A 16465-nucleotide genomic window follows, 5' to 3' on the forward strand; every position below is an offset into this window, starting at 1 on the left:
TTATTTTCAGTTGATTCACTTGTCTCTCACAGTCCCTTAAAAACTATCTCTTAGGTGAGCAGGCATTTCTTCCGCAATACCCTATTTTATTTTTTTGTTTATTTTTGAGACTATTTTACCCTCATCCCTTTGTTACATAGAGAGAGAGAGAGAGGGAGAGAGAGACCATAGGAGCCTTTGCCGAAACCTCGTCACCGACCACCGGATTCCAGTCACTGGTCGCTGGAATCCAGTCACTGACGACCATCTACCTAAATTTTCTGAAAACCTTGTTGGAGGTCCCCCAAAGAGATCGTCGGAGATCTCATAGATTGCTAGAAAGATTTATTGCCCCCAAATAGACCTTTTATTTGTAGGCAAAATAGAGGTTTTTGAAACCTCACTAGAAATCTCCAAAGAGGTTGTCGGAGATTTCATATGGGGCTAGAGAGGTTTATTGGCCCCTTGAATAAACATGTATTGCCCCCCAATAAATGTCTATTGTCCCCTATAGAACTTTTTGTCGCCGAAATGGGAAATAATCTCTTTAAAATTAGACAAATAAAACTTTGATTAAGGAAAAAAAAAAAAAAGATTACATCAATTCAAAATATTTATTGTCGCCAATAGACGTCTATTGCCCCTAATAAAACTTTTCTTTTTCATTTTTCTTTCTTTCTGGGCCTTCTACCCCCATTACAAAAAAAAAAAAAAAAAAAAACAAAAAGGAGACGAGGCCTGAGCTGAGATCCTCTGACGGATAATGTTCTGCAAAACTATGGCGGCTGGTGGTTCTCCGTCATCGATGAGGCCGATCGGAGCAGCAACAACGACTCGTGGTTCTGCAAAACGATCGGAGCAACAGGTGGTTATGCAAAGCGATCGGGGCCTCCAGGTAATCTAGTCATTTTTCGGCCATTATGGTACCCTCCAGCATCGGAGCCTCCGTCGTGGAGCAAGCCGAGCTCGAAGGTCTCGGGTTCAGAATCCGGGAAGGTGTCGGGCTTGAGTTGTCGCCGGCTCCCAGTCGTCTGGTTCCAGAAGATGGCACCGGTGCAACTTCTCACCGTCTCTATTGACAACTTTCGTCTCTGGTGAGAATGTCATCGATGAAGAAGATTGGACAGAGAAAGCTAGAGTCTAGAGAGAGAGGAGACAAAGTGGCAGTGGAAGTAATTGTTTAATTGAGTTGAGGGCAAAATGATCATTTACTGTTAATTTTGGTAGGTGAGAATAAAATCTGTTGTTGGGATAAGTGAGATACTTTTTTGTTCAATTATGTGCTTTAGGTCAAGGACCCTAGTTTTTAACCTAGCTAATAGTTTTTGTTTTTTTAACCTAGCTTATAGATTTTGAGATTTTGTGTTTTCTATTTTTTTTTCTTCAGCCATTTACTTGCAACCTAACTCAAAGGTAGATGTTTAAGTTTTTAACCTAGCTAATAGTTTTTTTATTTTTTATTACAATCTAAAGATTAGACGCATGTGTTTAGTTAACCTCATTTCTAGGAATTTTCATTTCAACCTACTTATTCAAATTATTTTTCACAACAATCTCTTTCTTAGGTATTCTATCATTGCCAGTTGACCATATTTCTTAAGTTGAAAATCTTTAACTTATCCCTATATGCATATACCTATCTATTAGGTAACAACTGAGAATGAACAACTATCAAATTAATATGAAAATATGCAAAAGGAAAAGTTCAAAGAAAAGAAAAGTATCTTGTTCTAGGTATGACAATATACCTAGAACAAGATACTTTACCATAAGAAAATTTCAGGGCACAATGATGACAAAAAAAAAAATTGAAAAACTAAATCTCATGAATAACATACTTTATTAGTATGTATCATCCTTTCGAAAGTCAAAAATTAGAAAGAGAATATGGTCACGAACCAGTAAACCTAAGGATCTCCAAACACTTTTATACTTCGTCCATCTCCCAATTCATGTATTTTTTTCATAGGTAATTTGAAATTCTCCAAACGAGGCACCCAAGGATCTCCAAACACTTTTATACTCCGTCCATCTCCCACCCTCCACCGAACACTTTTTTCTAAAAGCTCTTTACCCCAAATAAAGGATTTCCAGAAATAAGAAGAATTGAACCGAACTGTGCCTCCATCACATCACATTTAGGATAATACTTAGCTTTAAGCATACGGGCCACTAAGGAATTCGGGCAAGACAGCAGCCTCCAAACTTGTTTACCAAGAAGGGCTTGCGTATCACCTATCACTTATGCATCCGTGAACATATTCTCTTTCTAATTAAAAAAAAAAAAAAAAAAAAAACCTTATTTAAAAAAAAATTAGAAAACTGTGTTTGGTGGAGGATGGGAGAGGGATGAAGTATAAAAGTGTTTAGAGATCCTTGGGTGCCTCGTTTGGAGAATTTCAAATTACCTATGAAAGAAAAAAATTACATAAATATTTTTTATCAATCTACACATAATTCATGTATTTTTTTTCAATATCTCTTTAAAAAATTAAGTTTATATCTAATTTTTTCTTTCATATATTACCAGGGAAGTTTTTCAAAAAGTAATGTTCGATCCCCAGTCGACTATCTGCAAAAACAAACAGTGGAATATGCACTATCGGCACTAACTAATTGAGAGTCCAAGAACTTCATTATCAGTACGTACACTTCATTTTGTTATTATTGCCCAAATGTTACGCGTGAATGGCAATTGGCACGCGGAAAATATTGGGGTATAATGAAATGGCCCAGTCACTGGGTTTTAACCAAATTTGATTCCTTCAGAGATGGAATACTTCAAACCAGACTTCTTTTCATTTCTTTTGTTTTTCTTGGTATTCTAAAAGCACTATAGGGGCCCAGTCACTTGGTCCCCTCGTTTTTAACGGAATTTGATTACAGTGATGGAATGCTTCAAATGAATACTTACTTCTTTACAAATCTTTTGTTTTTATTGGTATGTTCAAAGCTTTATAGGACTGATGGAACTGAGGAAGGAACCGATTGGGGACCAGCTGTCTGCGCCAATTGCTATTATATTGTACCTCATGCTAAATACAATAATATCTCCCTGCTCTGCGACAAAGGCACATGGCCCTCTTGACTTTAATTAATTTTGTTGTTTTGGTCTTTTTAATCAATTCTGCAGACAATCTAATCATTTAGTTGTTTTGGTATTAAGAGCGTCGGTGGAGGGTTTTGTTAAACAAGAGATTGCCCTCCTTAGTTATATAATAAATGGTAGTCATCTAATTTTATTAAAATTATAGTCGTTTGTTCTAATTAATTTATAAAAAAAATTGTGTACATATGCATTTAATGAAAAATGACAGCATTTTATTAATCAATAAATAATATGAGTGAAATTACACATAATCATTCACCTACTTAAAAACGCGACAAAAAAGTTATTATTTAAATAAACTCAATTCAATCTTACTATTATTAATATTATAAACGCATGTAAGAAAAAAAACACTAATTGCAAAACCAAAGTATAAATTATACATAAACCCCATAAACTTATAATACATATATATGTTTTTCTATTCTCCATAATCAAGATCCTGAACATTACACGAATTTCCTAAACTTATCCAAAACTCATATGGGTCACATATTCATATTCAAGAAACCACAATAGTATGTAGAGAAATATATTTGAGACGTTCATGATCTTAAATTAGGAAAATCCTTGTTGCGCCTCAAAACTACCTTGCCTCTATCTCAGACCCTTGTGGGATGACTACAACCATAGGAGAAGAAAACTCCATTAACCGCACCACAACACAAGAAACTTTATTGAAAACCTCAAAAGCTTTACGCGTAAAATTCAATGTTAGGAATTGCGAGTGAGAACCAAGCATGACATGGTTAAAATGTTAATAACATGTTAAAGAAGACTTTGTTATTGAACTAAAGACTCGGTATAAAGTTTTTTGCTATAGGATCTATAAAGACTTGGCCCCAAGAGATGAGAGTCTTTTAAAAATAAAGAGACTTATATACCCAATTAGAAATTATTCTATGCACCGACGGTGTAAATGACCCAATTTTTATAAGCTCATCTCAACTCTTGATATTTATAATTAATATTTTTATTAATAACTTAAGAATGTATTTAATATAATTTAACCATCTATTTATATCGGTGCAAGTGCATAAAAGATTAAAAAAAAATGAGAGAGAGAGAGAGAGAGAGAGAGAGAGAGAGAGAGAGAGAGAGACTTGAAGGCAATGAGGAGCAGGTGAAAGAGAGAGTATGCATTCTTGGACAGAAGCCCAAAACCAAGAGCAGGTAATACAATTCGTTTGGCCGGTAAAACAATTCTTTATACTGTTTGCGGGTCCCGTAATAACGATGCTTATCTAATTTGCATGTTCATGTTTAATTAATTTAGTCAATCTCAATCTGCTATTAATCATTCCCGTGTTTACAGTTTACACGCCTTGTTTCAAAAAAAAAAATATTACGTCCCATATACATTAATATTACCCCCTACCCCCCCCTCCCCCCTTTTCAAAAGCGACTTTTTTATATAATAAAATAAAAGTTGAGGACCTCATGATCCTGACGTGTAAGCTAAGGATCATGATAGTTCCATAATTTATGTTTCTGTTCAAAATCATTTGGATAAAAATTCTTCAAATTATGAATCGCTAGCCATTTGACACCTGCTCTGCGTGTGTTAATTGATATTTGTTCATTTGAAAAAAAAAATATTGTAAACATAAGGTTTAAAACTGATTAAAAGAAAAAAAAAATAGAGAAAATAGGAAATGTTTCTACTATAGCAAATAATGTTCAAGTAAATCTCTATTTGTGTGTCTAGTCCAAATTCTAGGTTACTTGACTTAGTGGTAATAGAGTTTAATTAGAGGGATCTAGATATTCCTATCCAATGTATGAATACCTTTCCTTGTATGATTCGGATTCTATGCATTGTAATCCTCTATATAAAGAGGCTCTTATTATCAATGAGAATATACAGTAATTTTCTCTCAATTCCCGTTTCTCTAAAACAAGTTATCAGCATGAGCCCTAACCCTAGCCTTAAAAACCAAAACCCTAAAAACCGAAAAATTCTTCATCGGATTAGCCTCGCCGACGCTACCACTGCCCCCGCAGTCCCCGCATAGCAACTCAACGGTAAGGTTAGCCTCGCTGCCCCTGTAGTGCCCACAAGCCTCACTCACCTTCCCCCGCGAACACTCGCCTTTCCCAGCGCTTGCTCGCTGCCCTCGCGAACGCTCTCCTTCCCAGCAGCAGCCCCGCGCGCCTTTTGTTTGTCAGTAACTAGGATTGATAGCAATCTGCAATCCTATAACAAGAATCGAAACCATGCAGCAATCCTACAAATCGGTTCGCCTACACTAGGACTGAAGTTTGTCTACAATCCTACAAGTCTGTTCGCCTAGGACTGAAACTCGTCTACAATCCTACAACGAGGATCAAATACTCTCTGCAACCCTAAGAGGTATGTTTTACTAAAGGTTCCCGTTTTTGAAGTTTTTATTATTTTGGGCTAATTTCTAGTTAGTACCCTGTGGTTTAAGTCCAAAATCAATTCAGTTCTTGGACTTCTAATTTCATCAAAAACACCCCTGCACTTTCAATTTTGATCTAATAGGTCAAATTCGTTAATATTCTGTTATGGGTTCAAGTTATAGTTGGATTATTTGTTGAAAAACTATTCATTTTTATTAGTAGGACTCACTCCTAAATTGACTATGCAGACCACCTCGACACCACATCATAAAACATAGGCCATATATGAGCCACATTAACAAGTTAAATAACTCAATTGTCGGAAAACTAACAAATTGGACCTATTAGATCAAAATTGAAAGTGCAGGGGTGTTTTTGATGAAATTAGAAGTTCAGGGACTAAATTGATTTTGGACCTAAACCACAGGGTAGTAATTTGTATTTAGCCCTATTATTTTTCTCTTCTTTTGCTCGGGGACTTGCAAACTCCCTTCTTCTACCCCCCTTTCTTCATCATAAGGGAGACCTAATTAAGCCGAACTGTGGGGGTTCGTGCTCACTCCAAACTTGGAGCTTGTTGAGATCTCCAAACTTAGAGTTTGTAGAGAATTTATTATCGACCACTTACGTCATTGTTTCGATCTAATCCAATACCTCTTGGAATTGAATTTCTTGGAAGCGATTATGCTTAGAAATTCCTAATTTCTTGGAAGCGACTACGCACAAAAATTTTATATGTTTTCGTTGTAGCTTTTTCCGCTCCAAAACTAACCCTTTTTCTTGTTCTCTTTCAAGATGAATAACTTGAACAAATTGGACTTTGCTCCATCAGGAACAACTGGCTCTAGATATCACAGGTGGGTTCGTGATGTCCGCCAGCATCTCAAGGTCGATGGAATCCTGGATATGATTCTCGTGCCTAGCCAGGACGTGCTAACTGTTGAGCAAGCTCAAGCTTTGGAAGAAAATAGAGCAGCCTTAGAGGCAAATTAGGCGAAAGCCATCATATGGATGATTCGCTCCAGTACGAGTGTATGAATAAAGAAGACCCCAGAAGGCTGTGGGTCTCAATCAAAGAAAGATTTGGCAACGTCCGTGACTCCTTGCTTCCTGACTTAGAAGTGAGATGGCATAGCCTCCGCTTCTGTGATTTCAAGTCAGTTCTTGACTACAACTCGGAAGCACTTCACATTAAATCCTGAATGGAATTCTGTGGAAAAGAGATCACAAATGCGATGTTGATTGAGAAGACTGTCTCTACCTTCCTCGTCTCTGCATTGATGGTTACTAAGAACTATCGAATCGATGTTACTGCAGGACGAATCACAAGGTTTCATGAGCTTATTGAAGCTATGAATGTCGCTGAAAAGCATGACAACATCCTTGTGAAGAACTATAATTCAAGATCCGTAGAAACAAAACATATTCCGGAATCCAATTATAGTCGCACCCCTAAGAGAGGGCGCCAAGAGCGAAACCCTAATCTTAGGGATACTTCTGGACGTTCTGGTCCATATAATTGCTTTACTTGGGAAGGCAACCGCTAAAATAGGCGAACACGAAACCGAAGAGGTCAACGTGGAAAGAGAGAGGGAGGCAACGCCTCTGGCCATGTTGGTGGCGCCACCAACACTAAGAGCCATCTAAATGACACTTTCAAAGCGCCTCAATCAATGGAGTCTGAGTAGAGAGATGTATGTTCTCGATGTGGAGTATCCGGTCATTGGGCACACATTTGTAGAGCTCATGAAGAAATTGTCACCGCCTACAAAGCATATTGTGAAGCAATATAAGCTTACTATGTGGAACAAGAAGATCGAGAAGATGATCTAGAGTGAAGGGTTGAAGACTACAAATCTGGTTGGGATCAATAGATCGCCAATTTTGTTTAAGTCTTTATTTTTCCAAGAGTTGTAATTGGCAATTGCCATATACTTTGTAGTAAATATCTTTGGTTTAGTTTTTCTTCACATAGACTCATCCAAAGTGAGTATGATGTCTAGGAAGGTTTTGAGATAAGTGGTACTTAAGCGAGCTTTGCTCCACCGAAAGAAGTCAAACGACTACCATTGTTTTACATTAGCTAGCATTTGGATTAGATTCTCCTAATGGTTAAGAGACAATGATGTACTCCGTTGGCTTATGAATAAAATTTCGAGTTCTTTTCATTATGACTTCATTTTAATTCTGAGCATATTGCTTTGTGACCACGATGGCTGGGTCATCAGTATTAATTCAAGGACATGGAATAGCCCAAGTTCCCCTTGCCAAATGGCACCTTGATTACTATCACAGAAACTTTCTACGCTTTTAGGGAAAATCGCACCTATGAATAGCCGACGGATTCCATGCGAAAACGCATGTAGAGAACGAAAATGGATTCCTTTGCAATGCCTCTAACGATTGCGAACAAAGGCGCATCTTAGAGAAGTTTATGTGTCTCTCTAGTGGACTTTATATCACTATTCGAGCTATTAAATCCAATAAAGTTATGAGAGAAGATCTCTTGGATTTAGACACATATTGGCTTTGTCATGACAGGATAGGTCATCCTAGTCATGATATGATGATCCATCTACTAAAGACTTCACATGGACATCCTTTCTCTAGAGCGAAACGAAGCATGAATCAAAAGTTGATTCCAGGACTAAGTGTGACCGTCGTCGTCCACCACCAGCCTAGGGTTAGCACAGTCCCTATCCATGACGCCATGGATAGCGTCCATCATGATGATGGAGCCCTAGGTGATGCTGCAATCACTAACTTTGCTTCAAATAGCGCTTCAGACGCTCAGGTCTAACTAAAATCCTCTTTGGTTGCTTCTAAAGCCTCTCGATCATTTTACAAAGCCTGTTCCTTAGGGAAGTTAGGACTGAGACTGTCCTATGCAAAGGATATGAAAATACTCATTCTGTTCTTACATAGAATCCGTAGGGATTCTGTGGACTAGTTCAACCAATTTGCGGACGTTTAAATATCTCATGATGTTGGTTGACAAGCAAACACGCTAGTTGTGCCATTGTCCATTTGTAAATGCTGCTTATACTACACTCCTAGCACATACCATATAACAACAGGCTCACTCCCCGGATCATCCTATTCAGTCAATTGGAATTGACAATGCTAGAGAGTTTACATCAAAGACTTTCGATGGTTATTGCATTGGGACTGATGTTGGACATCATATTCCCATGAACACACCCAATGGCTCGCGGAAACGACTACGATGGTAGCCCAGACATTGGTAATGTGCATCAATCTCCTTATATCAGCTTGGGGTGATGCAATATCGCATGCAGCTATGCTAATTCGTTTACGACCCACTGCCACTCTCTCTACCTCCGCGTTATTGCTAGTGACTGGGTACAAGTATGGTACTTACGCATCTTTGAGTGTGCCATTTATGTGTCAATTGAGCTGCCACAGCGCTCTATGATGGGTCCTTACAGACGAATGCGAAACTACGTTGGATTTGAGACTCCAACAATCATCCGCCACTTAATGCCCTTGTAAGGCAATCTCCTTACCGCTAGATTTGCTGGTTGTCACTTTGATGAGACAGTCTTCCCGTCGTTAGAGGGAGATAAGAACACAGATGTTCAGTAGGAACGACAGGAATTGTCGTGGCCTGTCCCCACTATGTCTCATCTCGATCCCCAATAAAGTGACGAGATCATACATATCTGCTGCAAACATGCCTACAAGGAAGGACGTCCCTACGAGAGGACGTAGATCCACCCTACATGGAGGTAGGCATGGTACCAACACCAAAGAAAGTGGCACTCTAGCGTTATAGGCCTTGGCCGCAGCTAGGATGCGTGGGAGGCCCGTGGATTCGAATGATACTTTAGCACATTCCTATCCTTTGATCATCAAGACTCAAAATCAGTTTCATGAGAATCTTTAGGGTTATGGTTATCGTTGGGGGACGCCTCAACGTTAGAACCTATTTCTAAGAATATAGAGCTCTTTGAAAATTACACTAGTGTACATGAGACGTGGGATAGAAACTCCATCATAATTGATGATGTAGTTGCGCATGAGTTTGTTGAGTCCGATGATATCGAATCACACTCTGTTGATGAATGAATGCCAGCGTAGAGAAATTTGGCCTAAATGGAAAGATGCGATCCAGGTTAAGTTATATTCTCTAATGAAGAGGAAGGTTTTTGAGCCAGTGATGCCAACACCTCCTAACATAAAACCTATTGACTAATGGGTCTTTGTTAGAAAGCGTGATGAGAAAAAAGAGATGGCAAGCTCGCCTTAAGGCGCAAGGCTTCTCACAAAAAACCCTGGAATCTACTACGATGAGATATATTCTCTCGTAATGGATGTCATTGCACTCCACTACCCTGTCAATTTGGTAGTTTCCAAATAACTGACTATGCAGCTTACGAATGTGGTCACTACGTATCTATATGAGGTCTAGATACGAAATATACATGAATGTTCATGGTGGACTTCATTTACCTAAGTCAAGTGGCTCTAGACCACAGAGCGCGTTTGCAATAAGGTTGAAACGCTCACTAAAGTGACTACTTGATTGGGAAGGGATATGCCCGCAAGTTTCCATAACAAGTTTCAGATTCTATCGCGGTTCATGTTGGACATGATCTTCATTGGAAGCCCTTAAAGAGTTAAGGGAAACCACTGAACACTTGAAATCCGAGTTTGAGATGAAGGAATTTGGGAGAACACGATTATGTCTCGGTTTGGAACTTGAGCATCGTGTTGATAGATGCTTAGGCATTTTGACAAGGTCAAACCTTCAAGCACCCCCATGATCGTCTGTAGTCTTGATCCTCTTCATCCAAAGGATGATGACGAAGATGTGCTAGAGGCAGAAGTGCCTTACTTAAGTACAATAGGCGCATTATTGTACTTAGCTCAATGCACAAGACCAGACATCTCTTTTGCAGTGAATTTGTTAGATAAGGTATAGCTCTGCGCCAACGCGACTCCATTAGATTGGTGTAAAAGATATCTTTCGGTACTTGAGATGTACGATTGGTATGGGCCTGTTTTATCCCTACAGAGAGACGATAGATTTAGACCATCACACATGAGGAACACCGCCAACACTGGCCTGCGTCCTCTATCCCCATCCCAAAACGACATAAGTGTTTTAGAAGGTTTTGCTGATGTTGGGTATCTCTCTAACCTACACAAAGGTCATTCTCAAACTGGTTAAATGTTCACCATGGATAAGACAACGATATCTTGGAAGTCTACAGAATAGACTCTAGTTGCTATATCTTTGAACAATGCAGAGATTATTGCTCTTCACGAAGTGGTTCGTGAATGTATATGGATTGGATCCATAATTACGCATGTTTGAAAAATTGTGGTTTGAAGTCTACCACAGATAAGCCTACGAGCATTTAGGGTAATGTTGCTTGTTTTGAACAAATAAAGCAAGGGTACATCAAAAGCGACAACACCAAGGATAATCAGTAACAACAAACTCTCCAAGAGATCAAAGTGAACTAGGTTCAATCTGAGGACAATGTGGCAGGCTTGCTCCCTAAGTCATTACCTAAATTCCACTTTCGAGGAACATGTTGGCAGCATCGTTTGCGGAAGTTATCCGAACTCCCATGACCGTAGTCATTAGAGGGAGATGTCTACATGTATGGTCTCGAAACATGAAGGATGTGTTGTACTCTTTTTACCCTTCGACCGAAGTTATTTTTATCCCACAGGGTTTTTGTTACTCGGCTTTTAACGAGGCAACGAGAGAAGCACCGTGTTTGGGCAACACAAGGGGGAGTGTTCAAGTAAATCCCTATTTGTGTGTCTAGCCCAAACCCTAGGTTACTTGACCTAGTGGTAATAGAGTTTAATTAGAGGTATCTAGATATTCTTATTCAATGTATGATTACCTTTCCTTGTATGATTCGGATTCTATGCATTGTAATCCTCTATATAAAGAGACCTCTATTATCAATGAGAATACACAACAATTTTCTCTCAATTCCCGTTTCTCTAAAACAGATTTGTCATTTTTTTTATTTTTTTATTTTTTATTATTCAATTGTAGTTCGCTGTTTTGTCCATAATTATTATATTTACTGTTTTAATTACTTTATTAACCAAAGGGCTTTTGTGGTAGTTCCATAAAAATTTGACCAATCTTAGAAGAATTTGCTTTATTAATAACGATTTAACAATTTACTATAGAGTGATTCTATTCAGACCTCCAGATTTGTTATATGGACCTCCATTAATTTTTGTAAAAATTTAATTCCTAATTTAGTCCTATTGAAAACTAAATAACAAAAAAAAAAATATAGAAAAACAACAACCAATTTTGTCGTCATCTTCTTCACCCTCACTCTTTCTCCCACCTGGGTTTCTTATTAGCTATCAAATTATTGGTATATCTATTGTTATATATTCATAATCAAGACCCAATTGTTAGAATTTAATTATTGATTAGTAATTTGATAAATATGTGATTGATAACTCTTCCCCTGTGTTTGCACCGTTCTTGAAAGTTTCAGCCCTAAGAACTCAAGCTTCTTATTGAGGTCTGTGATCTAGTCCAATTCAGTTTTTCTCTTTATCTCTATCACCATTCAAATTCGAGGAATTTCCTTCATTTAGACAATTAGTCATTAATCCATTGCAATTGAGTTTCGAAAAAAAAATCATATTCCCATTGAACTTTAGGGTAAAGCTATGGTATGTTAACATTTCTCATACATAAACTATTTTTACCACTTTAGGGGCTCATGTTACCACTTTGAGGACTAATATTACTATTTTGAGGACTCATATGGTAAACTAAGAAAATTTACCACTTTAAGAACTCCTGTTACCACTTTGAGGACTAATATTACTATTTTGAGGACTCATTTTACTACTTTTAAGGCAATTGTATGCATGTCATACATTAACATATTGTCGAATTTTCCTTGATCTTCATACCCAAAGCATGAATTAAAAATCTAAACTTGGATTCTTGGAATATAGTACTATATGTCCTTCCTCCAAACGATTAAACAATAGGCTATAAAGATGTAGCTAAGGCAGCAGATGTAATCGTAGGATATAGCCAGAACCAGAGAAGTGGTGTGGAGGTTGACAAGAATAAAATATTAAAAAAAAAGGGGGACAAAACTGGAAGATTAAGGGAGAAATATTGAAGAGGAGGTCCAAATAGTAAATGAGGAGGTCTAAATAGTAAATGAGGAGGTCTAACTAGAACCACCCTTTACTATATTTATTGTTTATGTTTTTTTTTGATAGAGTATTGCATGGAAAAAGGAGAGGGAGTCTGATCAAAACAAAGAAAAAGCAATTGGAGAGAAATGTGAATAGTGGGATAGTTTTTGTTTAATTATTTTATTAAAAAGTAACTACCATTTCTTCACACATACTTTGCATGTGCAAGTAATTTTTTTTTTAAAGAAAATAAAAAGAAAAGAGTTGGTTATTGCAGAAAAAACAAAATGGGAGACAGAAAAGTGAGTTGTGGGTGCTTTTTTTTTAAATTTTTTTTAGTAAAAATACATTCTATAAATGTCTTAATTATCCGTGTGATTTAATTAATTTTCAAAGTTTATTAATCTGTTAGGGTCAATTATGTCAAAATTTTAGATTTTGGCTAACAAATCATCTTCTCTTAACAATAGTATAGATATATAATTTGTTAGAATTACCGTTTTTTTTTTTTTTTGAAAGAAAGGATTTTCATTGAGATTTTAAAGAGTACACTCGTTTAGAATGGCATCACTTATAAATTCGGGAGCAATTACAAACCAAACTTGGCTATCACTAGTACACAAAGCTTGACTTGCTAATTTATCTGCTATTTTATTGGCTTCACGTGGAGCATACAAGAGCTTATAGTGAGGATTAGCCCGCATTAATTCTCGTACATCTTCAAGCAGAAAACCCATAGTAGAGCAGTCTATGGTGTCTTGGTTCAAAACTTGAGCCAACATCATGCAATCCGTCTCAAATTCAACTTTCTCATAGTTCATACTCTGGGCCAATTTCATTCCCTCATGTAATGCTAGCAATTCAACATGAAATGGAGAAGTTACCTGATCAAATTGTCGCATCGCTGCCACTTTGAAAGCTCCTGCAGCATCGCGGAATACAACTCCTGAACCACCTCTATTACGTGAAGCAAGAAAAGATCCATCACTATTGCATTTAAGCCAACCATATGCTGAAGTAGACCACTCTTTTCTTTGCGCACGTTGTGTTGTGCCTTTGTCATTTGCCTTTAAAAATTCAGTAAACCAACTCATGGCTAACAACGTAGCTTCAGTAGGATGATGTTTCTTACCTTCCCATAATTGAGAGTTATGGTTAGTCCACACTAACCATATTAGCATAAGAGCTTGGGCAAACTGCTCCTTGTTGAGCACTCTAGATAACTCCAGTAGCCCATCCTTCAAATCTGAAATTGAAGTTAGCCTTTTTGCCAGCATATTCAGCACGTTACGACTATGGATGGAGGCATGGAGCCTTGGTGATGATCCCTCGAAGCCCAATGTCCTTTGTCTTTATTAAATTTGCTCCACCTAACTAATTTTTGTTTCAAATAAAAATGTGTGGATTAGTATGTTAGCAAAACCGAACGATGTAAAAAATAGTTTAATTTTTCTACTAATTTCATATTCAATCTATGTCGTGTATAAGATTGTCACACTTAAACCCCTAAAAAAAATTGAACATAAAAGATTGTCAACGATATATATAGGAAGATTTTATTCACAGATGTCTAAATACTAAATACACATCCCCTACTCAATACACCACCCATTAAATTTTTTTACTTTAACATTTTACTAAATACATCATCCTATGCGTCCCAAATTGTCCTCAATTTCACAAAACACATCAAATTTTTTTTTTTTGACAACCATTTATCTCAATCTTAAACTAGTTTTTTTTTTTTTTTTTTTTGACTTAAGGCAAATAACCAATATATTGATCAGAAACCAGAATGATCATTACATACCCTCCTACTATCAATTAGGGGTAAGCAAGAAGTTGTGCTAATACCCACAGGACACAACGGTATGTAGAAACTAGAACACTCATTTGATATTAAATATATTTGAAATAACATGAATCTCCCTTTGTACCCAACCATGAGGCCAGCACCATCGCCATAGACTCCAGAATCAGAGCAAATCGATCACGAACTAGTGGAAGTGACCCCAGAGCCGACGCCGAGGCACAATGACCGACACAAAAGTTAGTGCTTAATTTAAAACCTTATCAATATAGTAAGAATAAGTAGGGATCGTTCTCAATCGGGGATTAGGGCCTTATTAAACTAAAACGTTAGACAAAACAAAACTATATATTATTTACAATTTTGCAAGGTAAGAGGATTTATGATTTTAATTTCTAAATTAACAACTAATTATATACATGTGACACATCAAAACACAGAATCAAGTAGAGAATTATGAATGGAACGAATTTAGATTGAGTTAACCACTATTAACATGTTAGCAAGGTTTCAAAGCATCAATCACGAATCAAAACATGTCATAGCAAGGAATCAATCAAGAACAAAGATGAACGCATACAAAGTCCTTTTTACCTCCCTTAATTAAATTAATTAGATGAACACACCATAGTTAACCCTATTAATCATGCAATTACTAGTGGTAGCTAATCACTAATAAAAACACAATCAATGCATTAAGCACATATGGAAGTTTGATCAATTCAAGTCAAGGACACAAGTTAGAACGCTAATCAAGCATGCAAGACTCACTGTTAATTTACCTAAGAAATTTTAGGTTTTCCACTTTAATTATTAAGACCTAGAATGTTAGCACCATAATATGGATTCAATTACATGCTCATCAATCAAAGTATGCATCCAAAGATCAATTAACACATAAAAGATGGGATTGAAGTTCGAAATTAACAAACATGCATAAACATATTCAAATCGCAATTTTCACTTTGAAAACCTAAAACCTAAAACATGCTTCATAGTATTTGAAAACTACATACCAAAAATCAATACATCATCCACAATAGAAATCGGAAATCATAAAACCAAAACAGAAAACAAAATTGCAATTTAATTAAAACATGAAATTGTGTTATAATCTAAAACCGAAAACATAAGAGAGTGTTCATGGTTACACTTTTGAAATCTTCAAGGACGCAAGAAGCTTCAAAGGTGGTGGAATGGAAGGTGACTCATGGTGGCAATGATGCTTGAATGGAGAGGAGGATGCTTCACGGTCTTGAACTTTGGAGATGATGAAGTTGCCGAAATCTTTTGAGAGGAGAGGGACGTGTTTGTGGCTTTTGATTCTAAATTTTGTGGTGTGTAAAACATCTTCATAAACCTCCCTATATATAGTGCACGGCATAGCTTAGGTATCAAGGCCAAAATCTACTTCATGCTGTCATTCAACCAATCAAAATATTCCTTGAGAAGTAGTGAACAATCTTGAATCTTCATGAATATCTCTTTGCCGAAACTACTATGTATCTTCTCCCAAAATGGTCTTCATTCAACTCGTATGCAATCAGAAAACCTGAATCAACATTTATTCTCTTTATTTTCTTTTCTATAATTCACACAAATTAGATTTTCTCCAAAACTCTCCCTTATTGAACTTTGCCGAAATCGTGTTGATATTCCTTCTAATTATCACTGCAAAAGAAATAATTATGGGACATGGACTCCTCCAAGACGTTATGGATCATTCTAGAGACTCATGTGCAAGTCACATGCTATAATCTTTGGGCCAATCTTCTTCAATTGGACACTTTCAAAGACTATCTTTAAATGTGACGCCATTCTTGTGCATTCTAGAACATTCTTGAATAATCTTGAGTCATCTTGAAGCCACAGCATCTCTTAGTCTTCCCACGTCTCCTAGTACCATCAGGACTCTTAATGCAAGCAGGTTTCCTAATTCAACTGGGAGTCTTTCATTTCTCATTTTCGAACATCATTTTTCTAACCTCACTCCTAGTTGACTTAGGATTCCTACTTCAATTTCATTTCTCTAT

The sequence above is a fragment of the Rosa chinensis genome, chromosome 6 (genome assembly GCF_002994745.2).
Source record: "Rosa chinensis cultivar Old Blush chromosome 6, RchiOBHm-V2, whole genome shotgun sequence".
NCBI lineage: Eukaryota > Viridiplantae > Streptophyta > Magnoliopsida > Rosales > Rosaceae > Rosa > Rosa chinensis.